The sequence below is a fragment of the Triticum aestivum genome, chromosome 2B (genome assembly GCF_018294505.1).
Source record: "Triticum aestivum cultivar Chinese Spring chromosome 2B, IWGSC CS RefSeq v2.1, whole genome shotgun sequence".
Taxonomy (NCBI): domain Eukaryota; kingdom Viridiplantae; phylum Streptophyta; class Magnoliopsida; order Poales; family Poaceae; genus Triticum; species Triticum aestivum.
Window position 1 is genome coordinate 92,965,186 of NC_057798.1, and position 6,000 is coordinate 92,971,185.

Genomic DNA, 6,000 nt, shown 5'->3' on the forward strand with positions numbered 1-6,000 from the left:
TGCTAAATCCAATGTTGTTGCTTCTAGTAGTTCTCTTGATTCCACTAATGATTCTCTTAGCCAAGTTACACTTGAGCAAGAAAAAAACTTATTGAAGGGAATTATAGAGAAAGGTGTTTACAAGAGCCTTGCCAGAAGTAAGCAATTCGAGGAAATTGTATGCAAGCAAGGAAGGCACCGGAAGAACCAAGGTGTTGGTTTTGAATGAAAGTTCAATGCCAATGGAGTTGAGTGGGAAGAAGATCAATACCCTAAGACGAAGTTTGTTCCTCAACAAGAGAAGTATGATCCTACTTCTTTCAAAGGGACACAAGCTCAAGATGATCTTCCACCACAAGACCACAAGCAGAAAGGCAAGGACAAGCTTCAAGAGGAGATTGATGCATTTGAAGAAGCTCCTAAGGCCTTGGTCAAGTGGGTTCCCAAGACTACATCAAGTTCTACTTCATCAAGTATGACTACAACTCCAAGGATTCCCATCAAGATGGTGTGGATCCTGAAGAAAAAGAACTAGAGAGTTCTTGAGGGTGACTCCGCCAACATACTTCACTCTTATCATTTTGGCAAGAACAAGTGCAATCAACTTCCACATCTTGCACTAGTTCATGGAGTCACAAACCCTCTTGTTGGTAAGACAAGTGACAAGGTAACCCAATGCTTTCATAGACATCATTTTATGCATGCATCACTCTATGTCTATGGATATCCTTGTTTGTTCCTTGTGGGACTAACCCGTGTAGGTATTGAAAGTGCAACTCACTCCAAAGGATTGCTCCAAATGATCTACATCAACATAGAGCATCCACATCTTCAACACCTGCATGAAGTCATCATTGACAAAACCCAAGGTTAGTTCATCCCTCTTAGGGGGGATCTCACATCTAGGGGGAGCTTTACTCTAAGAATGAGCTAAAGCAACTCTAATGATGTGAACACAACAATGCATTATGTAAAAGTGGCAACCCCACTTGAGCTTAAACGATGAGTATGACCTACGACCAAATGTTCTCATTTGACTCCTAAGTAAATATACTCATATATAGATGACCTAGTCATCGCCAATTGCTTGATAGATGCTAGAATTGGTTGTGCATGATTTGTCACATATTTTATCTGCCATTCTATTGTGTGAGCATGTCGTTTGCATATTTTACTCATTCGAGGACATCCACTTGTTGTTTTTCTTGCTTGGATTCTTTTCTTTTGCCAAGTGGATGGACGAGAATGTCTAAGAACCCTCTCTAGCTATCTATGCTATTCGTGTCTCAAACTCTATTCATGCTATATCACAAAGTTTGATCAAGTCAGATTCGAAACACTCCGTGTGAGGAGCACTCGGAGTCCCCGATTCGTCATAGACTTAAACTTCCCAAACTTCTTTGTGCATTTCGGTCTGACCGATTCATCCATTTCGGTCATACCAAGATCACTAAGTCGATCTTGGTTTTCAATCTCGGTGCAACCGATTTGAACATTTTGGTCACACCGAGTTGCAGTAACTGCTTGCAGTTATGCATATCGGTGCCACCGAGTTGTTCCACTCAGTCACACCGACAGGGTCAGGCTATTTATATCCCCGGGCCAAAATTTGGAAATTTCTCCGAACCCCTTCTCCCGTGCTCAGCCTGCTCTGCCTCCCTAGGTCTCCGGATCGTCCTCCTCGTCGCCAGCTACCTCCCGCCGCTGGTCTCCGCCCCCGTCAATGCGAATCATCTCCGCCGTTGCCGCCGTAGTAGGTCCATCGCCGCACTTAGGGTATGGACTTGATCCTTGTGCTAATCTCACTCCGATTCCTAGCACATTGTTTTGCCATGTATCTTGCCACGATTGAGATCATCCTATCTAGCAAAATCACTCTGTAGATTAGTTGTGGATTGAAAATTTAGGGTTAGGTTTCCGCTGAAATCATCTCGGACCAACCGAGTTGTAGAAATTGGTTCCACCGATTTGGCTTAGGCCATTGCACATGTGATTCTCGGTCTGCCCAAGAATTGCAAATCGGTGTGATTGAGTTCAGGACTTTGTGAAACCCTAGCAGTCTCGGTGCCACCGAACTGTGACTCGGTCTGACCGAGTTCACTAGTTTAGGTTCCAAAAGCTGCTTCGGTATCACCGAGTTCACAAATCAGTAGATCCGAAATGCTTTCTGTGGAAAACTAAAACTAAGTTTTTGACTCATTCTTTTGCAAAAACCTCTGTACTTTGTGATGCTCATCCCATCTACCTCATCTATATCTATTCACAAGGTCTGCTGTCAGGGTTTGCACTATGTCAGATCAGAGTGATAGTCAGAACAGAGTTGAGGAGCAAGTTTAGATGAGTGAGGGCACTAGTCCCTCTAGCAGCTATGATGAGGGTAGCAGGAGCACACCCAACAACTTGCCAAAGGCAGCCACCAGGGCTAGAAAGAAGAAGACCTCAGATTCTGAAGATGAGGACTATGTGGCAGATGAGGATGAGGCCACATCTAGGAAGGTGCTGAAGAAGGAATATGGCACAACTGCTGCCATTAAGCCTGGTATGAACAGGAAAGTTCCAGCCAAGAGGACTCCTATGTTGAAGGTCAGAGGAACAACTCAAGAGACTTTGGGATCTGAACCCAAAGAGCAAGTAGTGGCTGAGAAGAAAAGGAAAGAAAGAGCTAACAAGACTATGGCCAGAGTAGGTTGGAAAAACCTCTATGATGGAAGAAGAGGAAGATGTTGCTGCACCAGCACCTAAAGCTCAAAAGCTTATGGGAGATGCTATAAGATCAGGGGCTGCTCCATCAAAGCCCAAAGAAGCTCCCAAGGCAGCTGCACCTAAGCCCAAAGCTGCAACACCAGGAGTATTCCTGTTGGAGAGAAGAACAAGGCCCCAGTGCCTGAAGCTGCTATAGAAGAAGAAGAAGATGATGATGAGTCACATGTCTTGAGGAAGTTGAAGCCCAAAATTCCAGATCACAATGATGCTCATCCAGTAGCTGAAGACATGAAGCTCAAGAAGGATGCAAGACTCAGACAGTGGAGATTGACTGATCCCTATGCAGTCAGGAGGAGAACTGCTGTGGACTACAGGTTCCATACAAAGGAACATCAGGACTTCTATGAGACAATGCTGCTTGACAAGAAGCCTATAGTCTGTGATATGAGATGGGTGGACTGGAAGTACATCAGGAACAATGAAGAGCACTATCCTGGAGTTTATGACAGCTTCAATGCTTGTGGAGTAGATGACTTTGTTGGGCAAAAGCTCACAAAGTGGAATGATGAGCTTATTATGCAGTTCTACTCCACAGCTCATTTCTACCCAGATGGAAGGATTGTCTGGATATCTGAAGGTACTAGGTACCAATCAATAGTTGAAGAATGGGAAAAATTGATCAATGCTCCTAAGGAGAATGAGGATGACTTGGATGTCTATGCCAAGAAGAAGAAGGATCACAACTCCATGGCACATATGTATAGAGAGATCCCAGATGATGCACTTGAGACTCACAAGCTTGGATCAGTACATTTTCTGTTGTCTGGATTGCCAACAATCAACTAGATCCTAAGGCATACTCTGTTGCCAAAGTTAGGTGATCACAAGATGATCAGAGGCCATGCAATCAACTTGCTTCATATATTTGATGTGCCACAGAAGTTTAAAGTCATGAGCCTAATTGTGGAAACTATCAAGAGGACTGCTGCTGATCAGAAGAGGAGTTGTGGGTATGCCCCACAGATTCAGGAGCTTATTAACTCCAAGATGGGCATTGGCACATATCTTTTGGATAAGGAACACCTGCCTATCTACCCAGACTTTGAGGACAACACTGTGGTGATGGATGAGAATGAACCATCATCTGTGCAAGCACAAGAAAAGAAGGAGAAAGCAAGGACTGAAAAGGCTGCAAAGATGCCAACCATTGATGAGGCATCTCAGTATTTCCTGAAGGGCAAGCAAGATCAGCTTGGCTACTTGATTGCGCCCACTCTGAGGATTGAGAAGGGTTTGGCCACCCTGACTCAAAACCAGGAGAGCTTGGAGAGAATCATAGAGCAGAAGTTCTATGATTTAGATGTGAAGGTCACTGAGATACAATCAGTTGTTGAGCAACTTCAGGAGGAAGTGGAGGAGAAGAAGGGCAAGTCTACCACAGAAGCATTTGCTAGAGTGCCCAGAGGTCAGAGATCTAATGCAGTGCCAGTTACAGACACCAGAGCAACTCAATCTGCACTAGCAACAGCTTCAGTGCCATCAGCTCCAGTAGCCACTCCACGAGCTCCATCAACCTCAACTGATGCCTTCGTCCTTGGAGTTATTTCTACACCACCACCTGAAGACCAAGCCTGAGAGTCGATTTAGCACTATGCATTTTTTATGAACTTTTTGGTAACTTGTTGCCAAAGGGGGAGAAAATGTATATATCATAGGCTTCGAGAGAGAGAGAGTGTTGCTTTTGTTCTCTCTTGTTTTTGGTGGTTGAACCTTGTTATTTGCTTGTTTGAGATACTCTATGATTTTGTGTGATACTTGGATGATCATGTGTTTAATCATATACTATGCTACAATATTGCTTGATTGGATGATATTATCTCTTATATCCTCATATGATCATTCACTTTGCTTGGTGATGAGTGCATGTATTTAATTATTATCATTTTGAGCGCTCCACCAAGATGTATGTGACATGGAAGAGTAACCCATGATCCTAACTCATTGTGCATTTGCAATCCAAAGCAAATCTTAAACTATGCACAAATTTAGGGGGAGCTCTTGCTTTTCACATACTTCTCAAAGCGACAACGTTTTTCAATCTTATTATCATTTGTCGAAGCTTTGATCTATATGTTGTCATCAATTACCAAAAAGGGGGAGATTGAAAGTGCAACTATCCCTAGGTGGCTTTGGTAATTCCAAACAACATATAGCTCATTGAGCTAATGCTATTCCAAGATAAATATTTCAGGAAAGCTCAATGATTGGCATGGCATGGATGAGAAAAGTGGACCCCTCAAAATGCTAAGGACAAAAGGATTGGCTCAAGCTCAAAGCTCAAGACTCTACATTTTCTATTTTAGTGATCCAAGATCACATTGAGTCTATAGGAAAAGCCAATACTATCAAGGAGGGATGAGGTGTTGCTTAATGAGGTTCTTTCTCAAAATGCTTAAGTGATATGCTCCAAAGTCCTCAACTACGTTCTCACATCCACATATGGCCTAAACCAAAAGTCAAACTCGGCCCCACCAATTCTTTCTATCCGGCGCCACCGAGTTCACATGTCATAGCCACTGCCACAAACCCTAGGCAAATCGGTCACACCGATAGGGATCTCGGTCTCACTGAGATGGGATTGTAATCTCTCTGTTTCCCTTTGTAACATTTCGGTCTCACCGAGATGAGCGATCGGTCCCACCGAGATTGCAATGTAAACTCTCTGTTTCCTTTTCGTAACGTTTCGGTCCCACCGAGATGAGCGAATCGGTCCCATCGAGTTTACCTGACCAACTCTCTGGCTAGCTTATTACCAAAATCGGTCTCACCGAGTTTGTGTAATCGGTCTCACCGAGATTATGTTCTGCCCTAACCCTAACCATATCGGTCCTACCGAGTTGCATGCCGGTCCCACAGAAAATCCTAACGGTCACTAGATTTGCTAAATCGGTCCGACCGAGTTTCTCAATTCGGTCCCGGCGAGATTGGTAAGTTGTGTGTAACGGTTAGATTTTGTGTGGAGGCTACATATACCCCTCCACCCCTTCTTCATTCGAGGAGAGAGCCATTAGAACATGCCTACACTTCCAACTTACATTTTCTGAGAGAGAACCACCTACACTTGTGTTGAGGTCAAGATATTCCAATCCTACCATAAGAATCTTGATCTCTAGCCTTCCCCAAGTTGCTTTCCACTCAAATCTTCTTTCCACCAAATCCAAATCCAGCGAGAGAGAGTTGACTGTTGGGGAGACTATCATTTGAAGCACAAGAGCAAGGAGTTCATCATCAACACACCATTTGTTACTTCTTGGAGAG